At 37.6% G+C, this 27,837-nt stretch overlaps 1 protein-coding gene across 8 annotated transcripts in view; it reads right to left on the bottom strand.

The window, feature by feature from the left end:
• Sano (CABIT domain-containing protein serrano) overlaps positions 1-27,837 on the bottom strand; it is a 129,067-nt gene that overhangs the window by 47,371 nt on the left and 53,859 nt on the right. For 4 of the 8 annotated variants that reach the window (XM_083107979.1, XM_083107985.1, XM_083107978.1 and 1 more), the window contains one exon: positions 17,886-17,915. The gene's annotated coding sequence lies outside the window, so the exon portion shown is untranslated. Of the gene's footprint in view, positions 1-17,863; positions 17,916-21,588; positions 21,730-27,837 lie in introns of all 8 variants that reach the window. The other 4 variants (XM_083107983.1, XM_083107982.1, XM_083107980.1 and 1 more) reach the window with 2 other exon arrangements.

Here is a 27,837-nt window from a genome sequence, read left to right as displayed (position 1 = left end):
TCATAAGACGGGACATCCCTTGGTATTCGCGTCCTTGATACGTGACAAAGGAAACGGTCATTGAGTCCGCAAGACAGTCAATCTATTGTCCATCGGCAAAATGAGAGTTGTTATAAACAACTCACGAGAAAATCCGCCAGACACGCTTTTAATTCGCGCAAAGTCGATTATTGATCGACAAAAGTCAACGACCACCCGAACAGAAGATAAGAAGAAAAATATGTCACAGGAAAAAGTCTCTGAATTGCAGAATTTCTTTTATTAAATTACAAATAATTTTGTGAAAAAAAGAATTCTCTCTCTAACAAAATATATAGACATTAATTCTTATTAATTCCTCATCATTATTATAACAAAAATATTCTCTGGCACAATATTATAGCAATGTTTTATAAATGACTTGAATAATTATTATTAATGCACTTTCTTGCGGATAAATTTGTCAATTTTTTTATTTTTCTTCCTTTCTTAACAAAATCGTTTATATATCTCATGAATCAGATTCGATAAAGACAATCCTTTTCGATTGCTATATTCTCGATTTTCTTCGTCAAAGAAGCATCAAGGAGGGAAGATGACAAGTGGAAGAAGACAGGGCGTCTAAGGAGCATATTTTACGATCGAATCGATTATCCACGGCACTGTATGTGGGCAACATCAACAACATGCGTGTATTAAGCGTGAAGTGTCAAGGTCTTCTATATGAAATTGTACGCAGATTTAATTAACGGACTCATTATTACAGCGCAATTTTACCTCCTCCTTATGATCCTTCATCAAAATCATAATTGTCTAATTCGTTATCAAACTCGGAAAAGTTACATAATAGTGAAAAATACAATTAGTATAACTATATGCCAACTATTCTCTTCTTTAAAAAATTATTCGATATCAATATCGAAAATTACTCGAAATGTCAATTTTAAAAAGAATATTTAATTATAGAAAAATTCGAAAAATTATGCGAAGAATAGTCATAAGAGAAATAAACTCAGGTTATTATCATGCGAAATTAAAAACGATGAGTGAGACGACTCATTTGCTCGCAATAATTTATACAATTATTAGAACCAAGGTTCTCATTATGCGACGAAAAAACCGCGATGCACCGTAATTACTTTCAGCTCGGTTCTCATGAAATGGCAACGTTGGCGAACGACAGTGATCGAAATATCATGTGTTCGGTTTTTCAAGTACAATTTAACGATAATGCCTGCCTTCGATGCTGTGTCCGCTCGGAACATTTCTGATTGCAACGTTTTTCTACGCGAGGCGTAAGGAGCGTATTTTACGATCGAATCGATTATCCACGGGCCTGCACGTGGGGAACTTCAGCAACGTACGTGTGTCAGACGAGCGAGCAATCCAAGGTCTTCCACGGGTTGGAACTGACGGACAGATTTAGTTACGGCCCGTTGTTGTTGCAACCGCGCGCTACAATGCAACGTCGTCATTTCGCGCAACACCATCGTCAGGTAGCGCGTAGCCGGAGGGATAAAGAGCCACGGGTACTTCCGATTAGGACTTCTGACACGGCCGTATAAACAAGCGATTTATTTCTTTCGTAATCATCGCGCGGCTTTCCACGAGGCTTTCGCGACTTTGATCGGCTATTAATTAACTGCGACGAGCGAATCAATTTTACACAGATATTTCGAAGAAAATTAAAAAGTACATACTTCTTTCATTCGCCAAATTTGGGATCAATCCAGAAAAAAATCGAATTTTTTTCTTAATTGCTTGTTCTTCAAATCGTGATATCTTTGTCAAGAAAAAATCTCTCGAATCTATAAGTAGATGAAATCAGCGGCGATAGAGTTTTAAGACACCCAACGTGTACTTTGAGATAAGTATACGCGGCACAGAAATCTTTATTAGAGAGTTATAAAATTTCCTACACGATCCAAAAAGATAGGGTAAGACGCGAAAGTGTGGTAATGAAGGATCGTCCGCGAGCGTTCGATAGCAAACTAGGAATTTCAAGCTCGCTCATCGATCATGCGGTGGTTTCGCTGGATTTTGTTCAGTCTGGTTCGAGGGAAACCGGTACAGCCTACGGCACAACGCGGCGAGGAAAAGGGAGATTGTAAGAGATTGGAGATGAAATAGAAGAATAAAGAAGTAACTAGAGTTATTACACGACGATATTGCACACCTCTACTTACTCGTTATTTCAAAAATCTGTAATAAGTCACTTGACTGCACTTTTATATTCCATAATTACACTGCATTTTTCAATATTTCTCTAATAACTTTCGATAAGCTATATAAAATTAATAAATGAAAATTCCCATATAAATTCTTTCTATTAAAAATTCTCGCGCGCGTAAATAATAAAATAAAATATTGAAATATTTTAATAATAATAAAATATTTTTTATTGTATAAAAATATGAATATATTACCGATTATATTTTATTTTCTCGTTGAAATCTTTTCATAACGCATGCATTTTTTTCGCTCAACGTATTCGACTAATATATAAATACTGTACACGTTATACGTTTTTGGAGCCACGAAACAACCATGTTGTTGGACCCCGAGAGTTTGGCCCATGGGCAATGAAGATATTTATCGTTACCGCACGCATATACACAGTGTCCGAGGACAATGGGGGTCCAAAACGACGAAAAGCCGACGCGCGGGTTTAGAGGAGATACGAGAGACCGCGATACGAGAACAAGTTCCCGCGAAACAAGTTTCGCGTCGACGGGGACTTTCGTGGGGATTTGCGAGGCGTTCTGCAAAATAAATATCGTGGGACAGCCGGAACACGGTCGAGCACAGGCGCACGTTCTTTCGGGGCTCCTCTCGCGGATACTGCCACTTCTTACACGCCGTATGATCATAAATATGATCATGAGTAATCGCTTCCTTTCCGGACGTCGCGGTGGACGCGACGTTGTCGAGCATCGCGATTCTCGGCGATTTCTCACGTTTTCGATTCGAGAGTACATCTTGCCTAGCCACACGACCGAACGACCGACCGCTGAAAATTATCCGTCAAAGCTTGCACAGCGATCGATCGCACGATTCACGATCAGCTAACGGATTCGATAATCTCGCAGTTGTCGTGCGAAAAAAACGTATCGCGCTTCCCGTTTTCAGACCGGTGTAAGCGCAAAATAGTATAAAATAATATGAGAAAGCAACGCAAAGTTCCGCCTTGCCTTCTCATATCATTTTACACCACGTTTATACCGGTCTTCTCGTAAAATTAAAAAAAAAAATATATAATACACGCATAATTAAAATTTTGTAATATATTAATTACATTTTAATTTTGATAAAATGAAAATTGTTTCAAAAATTGATTAATTTTTGCACAATATATATTATCTGATTGTAAACGTCAATATATACTTGACGGATTTACAGGTATTGCGTTAGGCTAATAAACATACACTTAGCATTGACATTTTTCTATAATTAGGAGCTTCTTCTTTCCCTTAACGGTGATGCATTCGTTACGGTACCGCGGTGTTTTGTGCACTCTTACACGACTCGAAAGTATACACACGGTTTATGTGTAACGTTCAGATGGGGAGCGTCGACGCCCTTGAACAATAAACTGCGTTTCCCCTCCCCCTCTATCTCTCTTTCTCTCTTCTTCTGTCCCGCGGCCTCCTCGTTTCTCGCTTCTTCGCCATCGACGCGCCATTCTTTGTTACCCATCATACATTACGTACGAAAGAGGCGAGGGAGTTTTTGCCTTGCGTCCCGCGCCTGAGAAAAAAAGGCGCCATCGCTGCTCCGCCTGTGTATTGCGAATTAACGAACACCGTTAATTCTCTCGGGCGTTACAGAGAGCCCGCGCGTCGGTTATCGGCATCGCTCTACCATGCGTTTAATTCTTTGGACCACGGGCAAGGTACGTAATCCATCATTATAACTAACCATTCATAGGATCCACCGGATATCGCCGTATCCGGTATTAAGAAATACGATTGATAATCAGCAGATTTATAAATTATTATTAATTATACTATAGAAAAGATATATATATAATTAATATCCAGTATAATTAATATCCCAATATCTTTATTACCGTAAAAAAATATATATTTCTAATATTATTTTTAATATTATTTTTAATATTATTAAATTTGATCTAATTTAATTTGCTAGAGTGCGATGGAATTAAATTAATTCGACCTCTATCAAAATGAATCTTATGCACTAGTCGATTAATACGCCGCGGTGAGGTGAAATTTGGCAGTGAAAAAATCCGTACGGACAGATGCAAAAAGACGAATACGCAAAAAGAGGTATTCGCCTCGCCGTAACCGTACAACTCGACGTTCCGAATGCCGACAATCTTACGCCTGTCCGTTCCGTGGGACTGCGATCGCGGCGGCAATGATCCCCGAAGGAAGGCACGCCGTCTTGTCCCGCGTTCTCGCGTTGTTCCCGCTCTCGGCGGCAAAAAAATATGCGCGGCGGCAAGAAAGAATCCCCTTCCGCGTCTCTCTCGGAAGAGGATTAATATATTCCCGGTGTAATTTTCAATATTTCAGCGCGGACCGGGATCGGCGCGGATGCATTAATCCTCGGGTCGGCGCATTGTTGCCCCCGGGGGGAATCGCGGGGCAGAGACCCGCCAACTTCTAGGCGTGCCGCGACTTTTCCATGCCGTTAAGCAGCCTCGGTGCGCGGTCCGGGGAATGATCGATTCGACAAAAGGGGAAAAAAGCCCACCTGCATTACTCTCGCGTCCGTGTGCGTGCGCGCGCGCGCGCGCGAGCGCACACGCGCAATAGCGCCGAGGCTATATCGTGCGTATAAAACGCATGCGTATGTACCGTGGCGTACACACGGGACGTACGCACCGCCGTACACGACCGTATGGTTCTGGGTAAAGGTACATCGACCCTCACCTGTCCCCTCGGCTTACCGCTCCGGGATTTTAATTGCAGACCTCTAGCGTTTTTCTATAACACCGGTAGGAAGCGAATTACAATCGCAAAAAGGTACGCCGCGTCAACGCCGGCGCTGCGAAACGACGGTGCGTGTGCGTGTACGTGTATGCGTATGCGTGCGTGCTCTGTGAGCGAGTGCGCGCAGCGGCGATGACGCGAGAACTTTACAATTAATTCCTCGAGCGCGGAAGTACTATAGAACACTTCGGATTAAAGCATGACAAATGTTTTCTCTGTTATCTCCTCGTAAATAGACATTCTGAGAGAAACTACTAAAAAGTAGCCCACGAAGAAAAAAGATACACTGAATCTTCTCTCTGAGAGGATTGCAAATTAATAGATGCCAACTATAGATACAAATAAATATCTGAAACGTATTAGACATGTGATAGAATAGCATGATATGAAAGTGAAGTTTTTGTAACTGGTAAAATTATGTTAATTAATATGTGATGTAACTAAAAAACAAAACATAATTATACATCAAAGCAAATTAAGAATTTTATAATTATAATCGATAATAATATAAAGAGAGATAATTTCTAAAAAGCATGTCGCTCAATCCAATTTATGCCAATAAATGGATTCTAACTCCAACTATTAACGCTTATTAAACGAAGACCGATTAATGCGAGTGAGAAATGATTACATTTATATTTGTTCTGTGTGTGCATACGCAGTTAGGCAAATACTTTCTTGTACCTTCGTATTAAGCAGGCCATTAGCCGTGTGCGGCTGACGGGCTAATTCGGGGACAGCTTTCCTAACGTGCATAGTTATAACGTGATGCAACGCGGACGGCAGGAAGAGAGCATTACCATCGTAGAAGTAAGCGCGCGATAATCAGCATGGCAGGATGCTTAGAAAATAACGGGGCACTAATGAGACGCGCCGAGTCCTTTCTTACCCACGTGAGATGTAAATATATGTGGGCCGCGTGTACACGTAGCTTCCTTGCATCTATCTCGCTCCCTCTCCCCCTTTTTCTCTCTCTCGCTCATTCTGTCCGTTTACATATACACATCCGCGACAAGTTCGATTTGTTCTGAATCACTTGCGGAGCCTTACGTGGCTAGTCACATTTCCGCGCAGGATACACGTGCACAAAGTTGTACGGAATCTCGTGAAATAATAAAATTATACGCGGACATCGCATTTAATGTAATGACATTATCATCTCGGAAGCAACGAGACGGGCGCGTCTAACGCTTGTATTTCGTATCGCGAATCGCGATCTTGCGTGTTTCATTTAGGAATTTTTATCCTGGGAAAGTTGCTAAATTGTGTTTTACCGTTGGAACCAATCATCTAATTAGTGACTTTAATGCCAAGTCACGCAGGATTCTCCTGCAATTTTCGCTTACGAAGCACACCGGACTCTTGACGAATATCCAATTAACTAACTCGACATTTTTTATTATTCCGTATTAAAGCATTCGGGTCTTTATTAAAAGTTAATGCTCGAGAGATTATGACTTCTTAGCAAAAGGAAAGAAAAATTAAGAGATTTATTTAAAGAAATAAATTAATAAGATTACGACCATTATTTGGCAATTATTTAACGAGATCGTGCAAAATTCGCGACGACTCGAAGAAATCTTCCGATATCTTAAATTATGCTACATGAAAAAAAGTGTCATTATCGAGATGAAGACTTGAAAAAAGGACGTAAAGATAATTTAAATGCACAGCGATCATTAAATAATCGGAAGGAGAATCATATGCAGCCGACACAGGGAAAAAGTATTACTTCTCAGAAGATATGTCGCGATGTAACGGTAATGAAGTTCCCGCAAATTCTGCTGGGGGATTCCATAAACCCGATGATGATTCTTCCTGACTGCTACCTCTAATGGTTACTTATTCGCGGTGCTACAGGGAGACCGATTGTCTACAGAGTATTCCTAGAACATCTCGAGCACGCAACAATAAAATGCGCCTTCGTTCAAGCGAAACAAAGCTAATTTATCTGCCATTCTTGAAAATTGAAAATGTAAGTCTTTTTATCGTCGACCGCCGCTGTTATATCCTCCTCATCTTATTGCGCGAGAGATGCCTTGCAACAGAATCGCTCTTGAAAATGTTTTCAGCAGCGCAAAACGCCGACTAACGCACATCGATTGGTCACCGAACGACATCGCGTGCGGTTACATCGCGACTTAACAGCAATATACTGTGTCGGAACTCGGTAGCAATCCTCGTGTATCTCGCCGACTCTTTTCTTCCCATCCCCTTTCACCTTTTCCTGGCACAAGGTAGTTACTTATCCGCAGTACGTCGATCCCTGAAGGGGCTTCTTTCTTGCGTCTTCTCCGCCACATCATTCGGGGCTAAAGAATTCCGCAATCATTTCAGACGCCAATCGACTCTCTCTCTCTCTCTTTCTTTCGCTTAATACATACGTACTACGCAAAGTGCCTCGTACATGTGGACGAGTACGATACATTACGGAGTACCTCGCGCGTTAAAACGTCAGTGTACAAGCGTAGGATATATCGCGATTGCACGCGCGTGCACATGTGTTGGGGGGTCACGTTCACACGAAACCAGACCCTCGTCAGCGTACTTATTAATTCGCTAATCCTAATTAATATTAATGCCGCGAAACATTTCACGACGTTATGCATGCCGATGACGCCTACCGTAAAATTTCAATCGACGCCGAGGCGTCGACGTCTTCGCGGGAAAAGAGTTATGTATTTTATTAGATATTCCGATTACTATAATTAACATTGGTAGCACACATCGCTTGTCAAACTTTCCGCTGAAACACCGCTTCCTTCGTATAGTAAATTATTCTCTCCGTGTTATAATTTGAAGAGGATAAATATATATATTTTTTTCAGTTTAACGCTCTATTCAAAGTACCGTTAAAAGTTTCCGCCCGTAATTAACGAGATAACACGGGAAACGTGATACGCTTTGAAAGATTGATTGTTAGGGATTCTCTCCTTCCCGAGCGAAGATAGAAACGAGCTGTGGCCGCACACCGTGGCCACAGGAAAACCAGGTAGATACGTATTACGACATGACATTCGTTAATTTACGTAGGAATTCGAACGGTTCCCTCTTCGATAATATAGCCCTGTCGCCGTAGCTGTTTTTACGGAAAGAACATATCGATCGGCATTTCCGGTGACCGCACACAACGGTAACTTATGCTGGTATATATTTGTCGTTATTTATTTATCTATTTAACGTGGCAAATTTTTTTAAAATAGAAATTTAACATTATAATGCAGAAATACTCGTGAAAATAAAATCAAGACTAATGAAAAAAATTATTAAATAATATTTAAATTATTTAAACAAATGTACTCCAATATTTATATAGAAATATAATCTCTTCTTCCTTAAGTAAAAATGAAGCCAAGCTGACCGTAAATTATTTTATCGTCATGCATAACGTAAGATCGCATGACTAGAAATCCGAATCGAATTTGCACTCGTGCTCGATTTACAATTAATATCGCCGACCTTCTTCTTGATAGGTCAGGACAGAACGCTCGTTTAGCTGGTCGGTCCGTTATGCGAAACGAGCAGAACGTGACAGCGTCACTCATCGTCAGTGGCTATCAATCGGACTGTCCCGTAACACAAGTCGCGCGCTACCTTCGTTTGGTCACGGCATTAGAGCTTTTTCACACGAACTATTTTCTGCGATATCGCGGTGACGTATCATCGTACTAAGACACCGGTGCGAGTAAATTACACATTATATAACTGTATTTTAGAAGATATAAATCTCTCTATAACAAGACTATACATTTAAATCGGTATTTAAAATACCAAGCGATTTTTTTAAATAGCTTTACCTGGGATTCCATTGCAGTGACATTAACATGTTTTTTTAGGCAATGATTTTAATGAGTTTCTGTCGGATGGAAGCATTTATGCAAGAATTTTCATTAATTTCAAAATGTCAGAGAGATTCAGAAAATAACAAATATATATATTTCCAATTTAATTAACATTCTTTACGAGAAGCTGTGATGTTTAATTATATACATAATTCTCTTTCTTTCTCTCTTAGATATATCTCATCGAGGAAGTCAACAATAACGACAGAAAAGAAATTGCATTTACACATAGCTTTTTAGAAATTGATACGTAGCCGAAATCTGTAAAACTGTTATAAATTTGCATTTCAAGCATCAGGTTTTCTTGACTGGCCTCAAGCTAAACCTCAATCTAAATCCTTAATTAACATAATAAGAAAAAATATTTAGATGTTTCTCCGAAAAAATTTTAGATAGCAACTCAGTGTGAATTTTATGAATAAAAAAGAAGCAAAAAAAGATTGCAAAAAATTATTTCTTATCATTAATATGAATTAGAAAATCAAGAAATATAAGTATTTGAAAAATCTATTGTGAAAATATTAAATACTAGTGTTTTATGTTATTATAATATTATATATATAATGTATGCAATATAATATATAATATAATATAGCATAAATTAGATATATGTATATAATATGTACACTATAATTAGTTTATAAAATTACATTATAGAAATATAAGAACTTTTAATTTTTTCACATTCGTAATTTATTATGTTCGATTAAAGATAACAAGAGGCCAGTGCCATTTAAAAGTGCAGTGGACCTTCAACGCTTACAATTAATAGTGCTATTCGCAGAATAGATCACGTATCTTCGCCAATCATCATCAACGGACCAAGTCGCCATCTAATTCTCCTCAAAGGGTTTTAAAAGATTAATAATATAAGATGGCCCTTGAGTGGATCCGTTCGCTGGAAATATTAGGGGGAAAGAAAGGGAGCCGGTCTTTTCAGAGAGTCGGGCTACAGAAATATTTAAGAAGAAAAATAGAACAAGAACCGCGCGAAAAAGAAACAAAGCGAAGAGAAAGAGAGAGATAAGCGGCGCAGAATATGACGAAAGGAAAAGAAAGAAGAGTCGGAGTAGAACGGACAACGAAAATCACGACGAAAAGGCGGGTACCGTCCCAATGTACACATAACGCGTATTAATGTGCGTTAAGACGCGAAGAAACGACGTGGCAGATCTTACGGGTATAGGATGACACTTGGGGCCGGAGACCTTCGATCGCCTCGGTCGGGCATTATCTCTCTCTCTCTCTCTCTTTCTCTCTTCTCTACGGCCGTCCGTACCCTCGCCAACCCCCGCTCCCCCCATTCCGGCCCCGCTACCCTGCCCCCGCTAGTCATTGGGCCCCGGCCGAGGAGAGTACCTTCGACCGGACTCGGGGCCCCTCGTGCGACTCCGTCGACGCTCGTGTGCGCTCGGTTCGACCTTGAACGGGCCCTGTATGGTCTATGCCACTGACACGGACCAAGGACGGGGAGGCCCCACGGTTGGGTACCGACGTGCTGTTGTCCCGAAACGCGGTCGTGGAACTCCGGAGCGGCGCGCTGGAAAGTGTTCGAGCCCGATGGCAAACTCTTTTTCGTGCTTCGTGCCTTCCCTTCACGCCTGCCATTGGCGTAGGGTGGTCGGAGAGTACGAGATTGTACCTTTGACTCGCGCACGAATCGCGAATTGGTCAGACTGGAAATATGGTAGATATTTTCTTTCGCTGAAAAGGACTTATACCCAATATAAATATTCTTATATGGAACGATTTAATGTCTCATTACATAGCATAGTTAATTAACTATATACTCCGATTACAATTTTTGTCATTTTAGATAAATTCGTGTAATTTGATATTGTTATAAAACTACGACATGTAATATCAATCATTAAAAGACAGAAAAAGATAGAGAAAGTTTAGTAATTAAATTCGAGGGAAACTAAAGAACTTGTTATTTTATAACACTTAGAACTCTTATTTTCGAAAGCTTAAACTTCTGAAATTAGATAGATATTAATCATATAATAAAATATTTTATTATGTGTAGTATAGATATATATTTTAAATTCGAATTAATGTATATGCTAATTTCTCTTTCAGAACTTGTAGAGATACATTAATTCCTGAAGTAATGATCGATAACATCGATATGGAAGCAAACCGATATGAAAATACTAAACTTATTATTCTGAACGTACGCTACATGTGAATAATAAAAAGATGTCAACACCTCGGAGCAAACAAATTTAGTACGGTTGAAAATGGAATTCTCGTAGCGAAATATATTTAATAAAAAAAGCAGCAATCTCTCGGATTTTCTGCTGCAAGAGGTTATCCTTGGGATGAGTTCTAGAATGTGTAATGCCGCTGATTCTGAGAGAGGTTGAAATTCAATATATAGTTGCCAGCAACACGAGCTGTATACATGTGGCAATACTAGTACGGATAAAATGTACGCGTACAAGCTCTCGTGGCAGTAGCTTGACACTACAACCTCTTGCAATCCAACCAAACATCAAATTAAATATTTCCACTGGACTGACAAACAGAATCTCAAAAGCGATAAATACTATCCGCTATCTTTTATCCTTTGTATATCTCTGACAAATATTGTTTATACTTTTGCATAATTGTAATAATTGTATTCGTATTTGCTTATGAATGCAATGAAATTTATTTCCATCGCGAACGATACTTTCTCGCTTTGCATATGGATTAATTTTGCGATTCTTGTGAGAACCGAAATATCATGGTGAATCTCATGCGTTTTCTCTCTCTGTCTCTCTCGCGAACGCCGCGCGTTCGAGCCGAAGTATGTACATGGTAGCACGAAGCCGCGAGCGCGAAGTAAAGTGCAGCAACGAAGTAGCAATGATAGAGTACCTCGGTGCTGGTATATCGGCGTGGGTACAAGTATATGTACAAGTACGGGTAACGCCGCTGTGCCTGCAGTCGCGGATCGTTTCGAAGCACTGCCGTTGCGTGCAATGCATCCTGGTTATTGCGAAAGGGTCAGGGATCGTGTCGAGAGGCCAAGAAAGACGGTACTCCCGCGGCCGATCTCTTGATGGGATCCTCGATGCAGATCGGCTAATGCAACGCGAAAATGCAAGACTATAGTAATAGATGTTGAATTCTTTTGTTCGTTTTCTCTTTTCCTTTTTTCTCTTCTGCTCGAATCGATAGTGCAAAGGCGGAATTTCGCGAAAACCAGGAATTAATGCGTTAATGTTACATTTATGAAGAAGAATTTCTCTCCGTAATTTACCAATATGTTGTTTATAATAAAATAGAATATAAGAAATAATGCTCTTAAAGGAAAAAAGAGAAAGAAAGAAAATCTCGAGAGGATCCTTTGCGGTACGCAAATTTTTTCGCCACGCCTATGGCGGATCCCAAACGCCGTCTGCACTAAACCCTACCGGAGGTACTCGTTGGACCTCTCTCAGCAGGACCATCTCGTGTCCACGTACGAAAAAAAGAGCGACGCGAAAAGAGGAGGGTCTTGGGCGTTGGCCCTAAATCTAACAAAATACTCGTCCGTCTCGTAGAACGAGGAGCATAATGTGCCTTGTATGAGCCGCGAACTTCTTTTTGCCATTCCTCCCGTATCCTGCTCGTATATATATCCTCTCGTTGGTATTATTTTTCATTTGTATAATATAAGAACGAGCGGTTTCCGATCCTTCGAAAACAGTCATCACGTGTATCGTTTATAATAATACATCATTCACGTTGAAAATGATAGAAATCACGAAAGTACAATCTTCCATTTAATGTGAAATTTATATAATATACTCGCGGAAGTATTCAAAATCTTTTTTTTTACCGCATCCCACTATACAATTTTCTCTTAAACACGTAAAACAGTCTGCAAATTATTCTGCCTCTTATAAATATTAAATAATAATGAGGAAAAAATACGAAACTAAAATACCAAACTAATATTTAATGCCCCGAGTTCATAATTACATCGTTATAAAAGAGAACTATATTATTCGAATATATAAATCTATGAGACTTTGAAAAAAAATATTAAAAGATTTGTACAAATACATATATTTTTTATAAACATATTTTTGAACATAATTACTGATTAAGAGATTCAATTATCGATTTTACGCAAAGTAATTCGAAATAATATTTAGATATCCTCGACTCTTTTTCTAGCAGTCTTAATTTATGCAAATATGCGATTTTTTGTTGGTCGACATTAACCACTTGAGAGAAAGATTCTTCGAATCATCGAGTGCAGAAGTATATCGAGTGTAGGTCGCTCTTACAAAGTAGCGTTCATTCAGGCGCGGAAAAAGGAAGGGAGGATCATTTATTTTTGGCAACTTTTTTTTCCGTCAGTGCAGCAACCTCGTCCGAAATTCCTCTGCAGCTCGTTTTCACCTCATAGGATCCGCAACGACGACGATGACAACACTCACGAGAAGAGGCTCGAAAAAAAAAAACGAATCAACCTCAACCTCGAATAAAATTTCGCTCGAATAACCACACTTAACAGAACCCTCTTTTCGAGGCGAAAAAACGTCGCGCGCGCTCATACGCCTTATCCTTTAACAACAAGAGACAATGAGATTTCTTAACATGACGCCTTGACGTTACGAGAATAATTATCTTGATTAAGAAATACTGGACTCATAATGCAGTAATAAGAGTAAAAGGCCACGATCAACGAACCGACCGACCGACCGACCGATCGCTTGAGAGAAGTACTTTTCTTATGCGTCAGCTGGTTGTTTGTGCAAACGGAGATCGACTCATTATAAAGCCGGGACTAACGTAACCATGCTCAGATCGCTGAGCCGGGATCGGCTCAGCACGTTCCTACAATGTGCAAACGAATGCGTGCAAACACGGGCACGCATGTGCGTGCATGCTTGCTCGTTCGCTCGCTCGCTCGCGTGAATTCAGCCTCACCGTCGCGTCGCTGCGGTACATCAAAGGAGGATTTGCGTACGGCGTAAGGCAGAGATGCAGAATGACCTGTTATCGCCGATGTAATTGTAAAGGAAATAATTCCACCGCGGCGAACGGTAAGACGGGAAGCTCGTGAAATTCGTGTACGAGTCTTCAAGCACGATCGAAGATAGAGATACTCGTGTGCTACGCGTGAAAAGTATAATATTAAAGTATTACGTAATTATTAAATTATGAAAATTATTAACGACGATGATCAAGCACATCTTTTATAAAAAATAGAAAAAAAGAGAAAATATTTTTGTTTAAATAAAACTAAATAATTATAAATAATTTTACATAATATATTATAGAATTAAATTTTACATAATATATTATAGAATTATATATAAATAATTTTACATAATAATTGTGAGAAATATTTCTCACAATTATTAAAAAAGAGTAATGTATACAGCGCGTGCCATGTAAAATATTTACCTTCACATGATTCTTAATTATTTATTAAATCCTATAAATTTTGTTTAAAATATTTTTTTTATGTCAAATTTCGAGGAAAATACTTCGTAACACTTTATGTAAAGCACTCTGTACATACAATAATGTTAACATGTAATACATCTAACATATATATTAACATGTAACACGATACATGTTATAAACTATTATTAGATAGCATTTAGCTGCAAAAATAAAAAAACTGTATCCACACGGCAAATAACTTGCAACCTAGTTTTTGTATCACATAAGAACCGCTGGCGGTCATTATAATCGAAACACGCGTTGATCCCTCGCAATCGATGAAGACATCAATCCGCGATAGAGTCGTAAAAGTATTCAAAGTGTTATATCCCCGCACGTTAATATAACGAGGAGGTTCGTCCGCCACTTGCGTGCCACGAGAAAATTCAAACGTTAGCCTCATCCGCTCGTCCGAGTCATCCTACGCTACGCGGGAGAAAGAAAAAAAGCCACGCCATGTATGGCTTTATACGTGAATCGCAAGGTCGCGAAATATTCTGCGTACATCCTGCCTTTTTCCACGTGGTTCGCGGTAGAACCGCAGGAATCCCATGAAGAAGTCAGAAACAACGAGAGACGGAGATCGCGACCCAAGAGGGAAGAATACGAGGAAAGAGAGACAAGGAGAAGGAGGGTTAGAAAAAGGACCCGCTCATCAGAAGCAATAATACGGGGGTATCTGAGTAATAGCGAGGGTACAACATTGTACGTTCCTAGCAGCTTGTAATCGAAATGGAAATGCGAATCCTACGGACAGGATGCTGCCCGCTTTATACCGGGAGGACTGGTATTTCTCTCTCTCTGAGAAAGAGCGACCAACTCGCCTTGGACAGGCGTAACGTCTCATCGGTAATTAATATTATTTCACAGCGACGTCTCCGCTCCTTTTACCCTTCGTCATGCCTTATAATATTGCTACACGCGCCGCAATATATTTGAATTATGTTGACAGATGCGTCTGTACGCATCGAATAAGGTATAAAAGATGTATTACAAGACGAATTACAACATATCCAGTAGGAAGAAATATTATACGGCAATTATTATACATATATATGTATGTACAAATTTTTATAAACCTAATATATTAATCTCGGCAAACAAAGAAAAATGCAAAGTTTTTATATACATATTAGCGAATATTAAAACTTTGTGTCTTTGTGCCGGTAAATTAGAGAGAATATATTAGATTTATAATAATTAATTTTTTTCCCCAGTTTTAGATACGCACAACGTATTTAATTTTGTTAAACTTGAACGCATAAAAATATGTACATACATACATATAATTATTATGCAATTTATGAATCAATTACATGTTATGTAAAATAAATGAGAAACAATATGTAATAAACTTTACAATTTTCCAGACTTCACTGCAAAAGTTCACAGTAATATAATTATTTCATATTATTTCATATTATTTCATAATCCGGAGAAATGAATTTGAATATAAAACTCACGGAATTTCTAGCAAGAAATCTCGATATAATTTAAGACCAATCAATGTCACGGATCTGATTTGATTTTATTAATATTTACACGCTCAGCAATATGCTGCGGTACCAGTATTATTATACAACGATGAGTCAATGAGTTCAATGCCTCCTCGTTCTTTACAGTACGTGCGACGCATCAGACTATTGATGTCCATATTGAATAATATTTCCATTATGTAACGACATGTAATATATGCTAAGGAGAACAAATACTTGTTCTTTTACATTAAAATTCGATAAAATCAATGTAAAAAATGAATGAATCCTGTGGCAGACTTTGCATTTGACAAGAACATCTTTCTTTAGACATTACGTATATTTTCTCTTTTTGAAGCAGAAAAATGCGACTGCTCAGGCATTGAGTGTTTATGACACCTCAGATGTTTGAACGTTTATACTTTCTGAACTTTACATGCTCTTCACTGAGTTAGCCTTTCATGGTCCGCATAATATAGCGATCTTTACTTGTCATATTAACGTTAAATTCCTGAATGCGTAGTTAGTATTGTGAGACGCGTTTGCGTGTTAAAGACTAGGCTTTTTACTATTTAACTGTACTTATGTTAGCTTCATTTTAAACCTTTATTTTTAAAATGATGCCTCCATAAATATTATTCTTTCAATTTTGTCAATTTTTTCCATTTCAAATATGCGTTCAAAAAATATGAAATATATTTTGAAACAATAAGAGAAATTACATTATACTCGATCTTACATAGAATTACATATTTTTTTTTATTTCGTGTTGAATGAACGTTTAGATTAGAATTAACAGGATTGCATCGCATTAAACGTCCCCTAAACGAGAAGCGATCGCAGAGGGCGTGTTGCGTTTACGTCCTGGATAGGTTCTATCTCTCCTCGGATAACACGCGAACGCCATCACACTCATTTATAATCAAAATGGAAATGCAGATCAGCGAATAGACGAGAAGGCGAGGCTTAAATCAATGAAATCACGCAATAGTAAAAAAACCTGGCAAATTGAGATGACGATTTCTTTTAGCTGAATTGGCTTGTGCTTTCTTATTTATCGCCGATAAACTCATAACGAGTAACACGGGGGATTATGAAAGATAATGATAATTGACGAGATACGACGCTTTAGCTTTGTGCAAGCTTATAATCAGAATGCAAATATAGAGCCCGAGGACTCTATCGACTTCCGCCTAACAGTTAAACCGTTAAAGGCGCGCCTAATTGGCGTGATCTCTCAATTATGGCAGGCCCTTTGAACGTGATTAATTTTTTTTCTATGAGTTACCAATAGATTCTTTATATTTTTAAATTAGACATAATATAATTTTAATTTCTCTCTCTTCTTTTTCTACTCTTCTTGCACAAAAATTTTAATAATAATAATAATAATAATAAATTTTAATCTTAATGACTTTAATAAACAGTTGGTCCTTCTTTCATAATTGTTATTACTTATATGAAAATTATTTTAACTTCTATTAGAGATTTATTACTAAAAAAATATGCAAACGAGAAATATTACTCATAAATAATGTATAAATTTGAAGTGAGGATCTAAATTCTCTCTTTCTCTTATTATCTAGTTCTAAATTTTTTTCCTTCTCCGTCCTACGAGATTGCGTGACTATCATGAAAGCATAATATCTGTCGTGATTAGCATCCTATTTGTAACTTGTATATAATATCTCTCGTGATAAATATATACTTCAATTTACCAAGTTTCCTTATTTGTCCCAATTATAATCGAAATCCTTAATTATCGTAAATGCGCATGACAGAAAAATCACCGGAAACCGCGCATTACGGGACAGGTATACTTTCTTTTCTCAGTCTTTCCTCATCATGTGACAGCCGGACTCAATCAATCAATCGTTGAACGCAAGGTGCATAAGCACACTCACTTCCGCGGAAACGCCTTTCGAAAATGACTCGCAGCTTTTACGTCATAGTACGATAAGATTCAAACGTTTTCATCTCGTTTTACAGCGTAATTCAAAATGTAATTAAGAATCACGGTCGATGGAGTAGCATGCGCGTAGATACACGATTTTATGCACACGTGCGTGCGGGGCTGAACGAGAGAAACATAAATCTCACGTGAAACAAGTATTAACCCTTAACGTGGCTCTCCGTGAGTTTGTAATTACATTACGCGTAAATAAGAGGTACTCACGCTCGATACTCGTTCTACTCACTTGTTGACTTTTGGCACTAGTGGCTCGATCCTGCAACAGAAAGAAAAATGAATGCGCGTGATTATAATACTGATGTGACAAGTATTGGCGCGATTATATCGATCAAGTAATTATCTTTGCGATTTGTACCTCGCGTTATGCACGATATATTGCCATCAGTAGCAAGAAAAAAATCATTAAAAATGTATAATATAATATGCAGCAAAAATTACGATAATAACCGATATACATTTATATGCATTAATGCATCTATAATAAACCTATCAATATACTGTACTATAATTATGCTGCGTTTTGAAGAGTTCGATAGATAAAAATTATATATTATATATATTTATATATAAAAATTATATATTATATATATTATAAATTATATATATAATAATTTTTCACATTACCAATAAATGGGCGCGGAATCAATATTTGTATGCATGAAGCTAAGACGTATCATTTTATAACTTATAAATAATTTAAAGTTCTAAAATATTATTTTCAGTTTTACAGTTTTTGACAGTTTAAACAAATAATTATTTTTAAAAATAAATTATTTAAAAAATATTCTAATATTGCTAATAATTAAAATTTTAGAAAATGCATAAATATATTAAGAATTACATGAGAAATATTTGAGAATAAACAGAATTCTTGAAAATTGATTAGTATTTCTCGATATTCTTACATATGCGTATTTGTGTTCGTGATTATTTTATATTAATCTGTTTTTTTGTTTTTAAAAATATAACTTTTTAGAATTCACATAAAATGAATCTTTGAAAGTCTGACGAAAAATAATAAGAAAAATCTTACAAAATAAAATGTAGGAACTCGGCATCTTATTTTACCCTGAGGCAATTTTTTTGTTTAATGACCAGAACCATTTAAATCACAAGCTTCTATATATTATACTAGGCTGCTAATATGATTATCTTCATATAGTGAAATGTGAAACAAGGGCAGCCATTTACATTTAGACAGAATTTATATCGGGAATTTGATCGTCATTTGATAAGAAGTGATTGTAAAGTTACAGTAAAAAAATCAAATATATACATGTGTATAATCTAGAAAGAGTTATAATAAGAAAATCAAATTGAAAAGATTCAAAATTGCTCAAAAAATTAAGCTGTAACATTGTTGTTAGTAGTCTAATATAATATATAGAAATTTATGTGTTTTAAACTATCAAAAAACTATTGAAAATAAAGCCAAGACTCCCAATTGTTTATAAGTTTCCACGAAAGGATACGTCAGCTTTACACTTACGCAATACTTCGCTTGCAACATGTATTCGCAATGCAGGCAAGAGTTTGGTAACATCTATAAATAACTACATCTATAAATAACTCAAATCTGATCGTTAATATGTTCATTCATATTCCGGATCGTACACATAAATAATCGTAAATAACTAAATCTATATGGTATGCAACTGTGTTCTAAGAGAATCGATCTTAAACATAAATTCTCGTAAAAAAAGCCAAGCCGATGCAGCTCACGCAATCTGTCTGACGTGTTTGCATTTCGCATTCGTCGCGTGGACGGCGTTGCACCTTTTCTTGGGAAGAAACGTCGGGCGAATGACGAGAAGAGGGAAAAGTGCATCGCATCGCGTCGCGCAAATAGATGCAACGGGCTGCATCGCGAAAAGGAGGAAGGAACGAGAGAAAAACGAAGACGGAGTAGTTTGTAGCCTTCGTGCCTTCGTACCTTCGGTGCCTAGGCGACTCCCGTGAAACCTGCATAGCTAATTTGAATAATTTCCTAGTTTATAGGACGAGCACAGTCGGATCTGGTGTCATATCTGGCACGTAGCGCCGCTCCATCAGTCTGGTCGACGCATCGGCGACGTGTACGAGTCTTTTACACGGCATTTCGTCACATTAACTCACGCGTAGCGTTAAAATTCCCCGCACGACGGATAACACGATGGAGAAAACATTGTTCCCGTCATACCTGATCTCCCTTCCTCTCTTTTCCCTTTCTCTCTCTTTCTCTTTCCCCCTCTTGCTTCTCCTTTCGCGCGGCTTGAAGATTTATGAGCGTAATGACATCGTACATCAGTCGCGGAAGCAAGGCCTCTGAGCGAAACTTGATTAACCCATTACGTTACGTTATATGGAGCAGCTACTTTATAATCGCGCGAGATGAAGAGAGTCGATAAGACGAATACCATGAGAATATCATGACAGTCGGTCCCGCCGTTATGTTAAACTCTTGGAAACATATTTGCCTCTGGCAGACTAGTATAATATCCTTCGCAGTCCATAAGATACAATGCTGAGGGCAATTTTAGAATTATATTATTTGAATAGATAGATATATTATTTGACATTAATTTTTCCTTAAATGAAAATCTGTCGAGATACGAATAACTTTTACAATCACACAAAGTTGGATTTTTTCGCGGATTAAGTTATAAAGACAGAATTTAAAAACAGAAATAGATAACGAATCTATCTCTCGGTTTATTTCAAATAAATTGCTTCAACATTTGAATTTTGATCCGAAGTTTAATGATTAATTTAATGTAGATTAGCATAAGTTGCAGAAAAAAATGATAGTAAATTTATTTAAAAAAAACGACTTTATACGCAAACCATAAATTTCATTTCTAGTCCCAGATCTCTCCGGGGATTGCACCGATCTAAAACAATGAATCTCCGCGAGGAAAATAATTCTGGCGATCGTGCGCAGCTGCGAAATAATTCATTCGGCGTTTCCGCAACGGGCGTTTCGCAGTACCAGCGTGTATTGCTCGGCGTGCATTGCACGACTGATATCTCGTCTCTCGTACTTGGGTACCGTGTGCGAAACCCTGACCGTACGTGGCAGATAACGTATGGGCTTTCGTGGATTTTCCTGTTTCTGCCGACGCTCAGATAAGGGAAGGAAACAGGAAACGACGGCGCCGAGGACGTTGCACGTGAGGTACATGCCCGATGAAAGCGAGCCGTTTTATCGCGGCGCGAAGGGAAATGAGTCGTTAAAACCGCGATTATTTTTCAGGTCTCGTCCTATCGCCATTCGCCGTTTGCCGTTCGACATTGCATTTAGTTTCAGAAAGATGCAGTTACAGAAGACAAAATTATATATATATTATGTACAAGATAAATTGTAACCAATTGTATAAAAAAATATTAAAAAACGCAAATAAAAGTTTTATAATTTTGGAAAATATGATATATAAAATAAATTGTTTACGTCGTGTATTTTACCTTGACATATCAACGTCACACAACGGTATTTTAAAAAAATAATAAATATCTTATTTTTATACAAATCGATTCTTATAAATATTCATATAAAAATATTCAAATAAAGTCACTGGAAAGACCATATAATTTAAATAATATTTTATAATTTATTTCAATGTCATATGCGTCATATAAAATTTAAAGTATCTCATATCCACTTTTTAATGATCTTATCATAATATTTTATATACTGAATAATTAGGTAAATTGATTAACATAAAAAATTATATGTAAAATATTCGTATTATTCTACAAATATCGGAAAAAGTTTATTTTAATTATATCAAACATTATTACTTTTTTTTTTAAATAAGGAGCTTTTTGTATCTTTTAGAATAGAGAATATTTACAATGTTTGATATTTTGATCAAAACTACACATATACAAAAGTATGTCCAAGCGAGGACGACATCTTCACCACGTGTTTCCGTTCTAGGAGAGTATCTTACCGTCAGCGAACTCATCGTTGCGCCTAGCACCGTGCGGGAACAATGTTTTGCGATGCGTATTTCAGTGCGTGTACGCACCGGAGGGACGAGCCTACGACGCGTATAGCTACATCCGTACGCGCGGGCGTGCATCGGGAATAGCTGCAAGAGAGAGAGAAAGAGAGAGATAAAGAGAGAAAAAAAAGAGAGAGAGAAAGAGGGAGAGAAAAATAGAGAGAGACGACCGGCGACGCGCTCGGTAAGCTACGACGAAGGTTATCTCACGGCGCGAATCTAAACCGTTTTACGTGTACGTAACTACCACCACACATTCTCGCGCACCGGAGTACATTGTCATTTTACGGACAGATAGGCCGTCGCGCGCGCGCGCGCGCTCGCAACGAGCAATGACGAGCGTATAATTTACGCGTCTAATTGCGCCACTATCAATTTCGCTCGCCGAGTGAGACATTAAGTCGTGATTCGCTAACGAGAAACCATCGCGTTTGTTTTCACTTTTTTTTTTAATTTGCAGGATTTCCCTGCAAATTGCGTGAGGAAAATAAGAGGTTATAACTTTCGAATATATAAAACAATACAGAGGAAAAATAATTCATCTCCTTATCGTTATCTTCATTTTCTATCATCCATTTTTATGAAATGTACCGATGTCAGACATTATTTTCCGAATAGGAATAAATTTTTCAATCATTTTTATGATTTTTTTCTTGTCAAAAATTATATTTGAATATCATTGTTTATATTATAATTAAAAAATTTTTAATCGGCTATTGATTCAATAAAATTGACAAATGGAAGACGTTGCCGGGTTTCTAATTCGAAAGATTCCAAATTTTTCAATCATTTTTATGATGATTTTTTTCTTGTCAAAAATTATATTTGAATTATCATTGTTTATATTATAATTAAAAAATTTAAAATCGACTATTGATTCAATAAAATTGACAAATGGAAGACGTTGCCGGGTTTCCAATTCCAAATCAGTTAATTACATAATTGTCTTTTAATTATTGAGCTTTAATTTCGAAACAAGCGTCGTTTACAAATTCACATGTTCGCGACAGCTGATGTACTCGTACAATGCTTATATTGTATCTTCAAGGCTGAAACCTCAGGAATATGTTAAAAAGAATCGCGTTTCGGATTCCCGTTAAAACCGACCATGTGAATTCGCGCGTCAAGGTCTCGAACGTTCAGGTAGAGAAACCACGAGTTAGTCGAGGCTCGATTGTCGTTGATCCGATCGTCGGCCGTTAGCATAACATTATACACATGACGCAATCGGCATAACATAAAGGGGGAGGGGGAAGGAAAGACGGCAAGAGACGGGCTACAGTCGTAAAGAATCGACAAACGTACATATATGTACGTTGCAGGATTTAATTACATCGTTGCGGGGAAGAGTGATCGCTGGAACTAGCAGTGTCACGCCTTTTAATCCGCGGACACCTCGGTTATTACTTCCCGTGGCTTTTTAAACTTGTCACCGCCAGCCAGCCGCCAGCGGGCGTAAATAATGCGGCTTTCTCCGTTCCGCCGCATTTAACGGCTACCCTCCTCGACCCGCGCGCGCAAACGCCCATTACTGCATTATTTATTAACAGTATGCGTGATCTTAACTCACGCACGCCGCTCGAGATCGCCCCCGTGATCATTTCCCCGTCACGCTTGACATCGGCTTGATCGCGCAATTTTCCTTCTCGCAAAAATAAGGATGCAAATAAAAAAAAATGAGAAATTTCATTTTATTTCGTCTCACAATTCTTCTCAATGGAAGCTCCAAAAGTGAAAATTTGTGAGAGAGACCTTAATACGCTTATGCTTATCTCTAATGACATCAATATTCCATTATCTTCTATTGGATTTTATATATTTTTCTAATATTTAAAAATAGCACAGATCAATAATGGATTATCCGAGGGATCGATAGATTAAAGTCTTATCGATCGTATAAAGCGTATCATTTATAAATTGAATAATAGTGAGGAGTGGATGAAGGATTTAATCTATGAGCCCTGATTATAGATGTCGTAAGAGACAGACTAACGTATATATTACACTTATCGTTGCAGCTCTAATGTTTTTCGTCGATAGAGAGATAAAAGTTTGAAGATACCTAATTGGATAAACGTGATCACGTCGCACACGTGTCGCGTTTTCGCAATCTGACCTAGAAAGTGTCGAGCAATCGTTAATTTTATCGGGACTGATAGACGAAAGGATGCTGGAAAGTGAAAATCAGCAATGACGGTTAATGAAGCCTAGTGTGGCGAAAGTACTGTTAAATAACTTTTTTCATCGTCATTGCAAAAATTCGCGGATCATTAATTTCCAGAAAGTAGCGCGCCGCGACGTTAATTGGCACGATGTGCATTTACGCCTGGTCATCATAGTTTTGACAGCCTGACAAATTTCTAGAGAAAGGAAATTGTCGAAAGAGAAAACGAAAGGATTTTAAAAAAGAGCGAATGTCCCTCCTCCCCTTCTTCCCTTCATCTTTTTATTCGTAAAACGAAAGTTTAAGGAATCTTACTGCGAACGGTCATTACAATTTATTACGACAGAAGCCATGAAATATCACTAATGAAAGTATGTAGAATGTACTAACAAAAATATAATTGCTCATGATAAAAGATTATTCTAAAATAAATCGCCAAGATTTTTGTATACATTCAACTCGACGTTAATGGTTCATAAAAATTTGACGGACGCTGTCGTTTTTTTGATAATCTTTTAATTTTGCAAAATTAAGTCCTCGTAACACATTTCATCAAGCTTCATGAAAATTAAAATAAATTAAATTTATTACAAAAAAATATAATATTTTTAGAATTATTTATAAATATTTTAAACATCGTATTTTTTCCTTTTTTTTTTTTATATAAAACATGGAATCCAAATCTTCGTTTGTCTAGTGGTAACTCATCACTACGTACAAGATTTTCCTTATCGTGCAAAAGAATCGAATATATCTCGCGAGACACACCAGGGTTCGCAAAAGAAAAGAGAGAAAAAGAGAGAGAGCGAGTCCAAAGGCGAGACAATCCGTACCCTCCTTTCGTTCTGCTTCACGCACTCCCGCGTGAAGAGCAAGGGCGGCACACAGGACGGAGCGTGAAAGAAGGACGCGAGCGCAGGACGAGGAGAGATCCGCAAGAGAGCACCCGACCTCCACCTTGGTCGCCACGCATCGTGGAATTCGCATTCGGGGAAGAAGTGCTTCTACCGTGTCTCTCACCTCACCTCACCTCACCTCACCTCGCCTCACTTCAGCGCTTGCTGCTGTTTTGCATTTTACACTGGCGTCGAGATTTGGTCGTTAGATTCACCGATGCACTACCCTGCCTTCTCTTCCCGGACGCGCAGCATCGTTCTCCTTCAGAAACGGATCTACGTTATATAAAATCTTTTCCTTATCAATATCTTCAGTATTTTATTTAATTTTTCATTCGATGAGTTCAAGTTTTATCGTGATTATATCGCTATTATTTTATTTTACATACAAGTTCTTAACCGACATATTTATTAATAATATTATTGAGTTTAATACAAAAATACGCATTTATAATTCTTGATCTTTGCAAGCTTTTTTTTAAAACTGATTGATTTATATAATTTTGTTCATTATATATTTTATTAAATTCATATATTTTTTAACTCTTTTATCTTTCTTTCTTGATTAATTTATCGGTTGCTATTTGAAGAATTACAAATTACGCGAAGAAGTTAAAAATTACGCGAGTAGTGATTATAATAAAATTAAAGTTGCATGAAAGTAATCCTTATCTTGTTTCTAAGGCCTTTATCTTTGGTTCCCCTCCGACTTTTCCCCATTATCTTCACTAAAGGATGCAACGCTCCGACCCCCCGTTGCGCTATATACTCACGGGACTTTTACTACACGCACGATGCATTCGTAAGCCTCGCGCAGCGAAAACGCATCGGCCCTGAAAGTGCGTCAAACTCGACGCACCGCGGGGCACGTACGCCACGCGTGGAAAAACTCACATCCCGAGTTTCCGTCGATGTGAACGTTCGAACGACGCGAGTTGTCCGGCAAAAAGAAGTTGCCGCACTCTTGCTCGTTTCTCTCATTAAAATTATAATGAAGCAATGCGTTCTCTACAAATAACTCCAAGATTAAAATCTATTTTAGTAGTTTTGTCCGAACAATATTTAAAGTTGGACCGAATTAAAATTTATATGTTCAGTAATTATCGCTAACTCGCAATAAAATAATATAGACTGTTTATCGAGTTTAAAACGCAGAAAAAAAGATATGACACGTATCTCATGACCATTATCCGATAATTGGTATTTTGCAAGACAAGACGTAATGAGACACAAGAGATATAAGATAATATACTGCAATAGTTTCTTCTATTATCTCTCGCATGTATTTCGCGACAAAGCTATGATGCGAGCGATTATCTAACACGTCGTCTGAAGAAAATCTCTAGCTAGGTAACCCACTAAACTATAAGGAAGACGAGCATGCAACGAGGAGACAATGGTCCGCCGAGAGTACTCTGTACTTTGCAGTGACTTGGTGCGCGTGCAGGAAATTGCATTGTGGAGAAAGCTAGTCTCACCTACAGGACTATCTTGCTGCTATCCCTATTTCTCTTTCCTCTGCTTCTCTCTCTTGGTATCTTTATCTCGTTCTCTTGGATCATCTTATTTCCATCTCGCCAATAATAATAATATAGTTGCAACCGACCTTGTTCGCAAATGTCGTATCGTTAAACAAGACGAAAAGAAGATATTATGGGAAAGGAAATATTAAGAACGTGGAGATATAAAATGTCGGTAGGAAAGAATGAAAGAGAGAGAGAAGATCTGGTTAAAATATCTCTGTTCTAGCAAAGTCAAATTTGTCGATAAAAGCGGTGAATTAGGGTCACGAGTTGAAGAAAATTATTTTATAAATTTGGAACTATTTATCATTTCTGGAAGCTTATAAATAAATAATAATTGCAGATCATTTTATTTTAAAATTTAAAAAATAAAAAGAGTCCAATAATTTAATCCTGAAGATTTTCCAAATTTATTTATTAATTCACTTTTTCCTTTTCTTTTTCATTCTCATCAAAATGCATTCTACTAAAACAGATGGAAAGAAATGTAATATTAATTTAGCTCGCTTTTCTTCAGCAAAATTTTTTCCCGCATTACATCCAAGTTTTTTTAATTTTATTTGGACGAGTTTTTTTATTTGGACTTTATATAATTTCTTTGAAATTATTTCTTCCATTAGATTAACTCAAACTGAAATTAATGCAATAAAAAGATACATACTTAAAATGTCGGTTCAATGAAAAGAGTGATAATCGTTAAAATAAAATATCACAATTATTAAATACAATCGATATAAATATATTTAATAATCTAATCAACAAATATTAATAGGCTTAATGGACCACGCAATAGGTCTAGAGTATGCGAAATACAGATTACTGTAGAAACATATGCTGAAACATGTATAATCAATTTATTAAATGTAACAAACGCTGCGTTTCGATCCACATCGGATCATTTTCAATGTCGTATAATGAAATAATAACCGTCGACATGGAATACAAATCAAAAAATGAAAACATAATAATGATATATACATAAGTTTTAGCAGCGTTTGTCACATTTAATAAATTGATTATACATGTTTCAGCATATGTTTCTACAGTAATCTGTATTTCGCATACTCTAGACCTATTGCGTGGTCCATTAAGCCTATTAACATTTGTTGATTTGATTTTATCATACGGACCATTTATTATCTATATATTTAATAATCTAGTTGTATCGTCACAAGGGGGCCCCGTTATATTTTTCGATAAAACATTCAATCGATAAAGACCGTGATATGAATACCAAGTCGCTTTTCGGCGCATTCCTTGCGCGACTAATTAGCCATTAGTTAGCAATGGACATCGTCTGCTTAGAAACAAGAAAAGATGGGATATCCCGCGTGAGTTTCCGCCGTACGTACCGTACCGAATCGCGGTACCTACGTAAATACGAAGGAACGCGCCACGCTACCGAGAGAGCCAAGGCAGAGCCACTGAACGGCCGCAAAAAACGAGAAATGGGGATCGTTCGGAGCATCGCTTCTCACATGCGGAAGTACCTTGAATTAGTGATACTCTCTCGTCGCCGCCGCTGTCGTCATCGCTATCCCCCGCTGTCGTCGACCTGATATCCGTGGATCCGCGCGCTCGCTTGCAAATTTGCAGAGACCTTCCTCCAGCA

This window comes from Camponotus vicinus, unplaced genomic scaffold, assembly GCF_025532165.1.
Source record: "Camponotus vicinus isolate PSW18456_S1 unplaced genomic scaffold, iyCamVici1.0 SCAF_9, whole genome shotgun sequence".
NCBI lineage: Eukaryota > Metazoa > Arthropoda > Insecta > Hymenoptera > Formicidae > Camponotus > Camponotus vicinus.
Note: the sequence above shows the minus strand (reverse complement) of the source record. Positions and strands in the feature narration are given on the sequence as shown.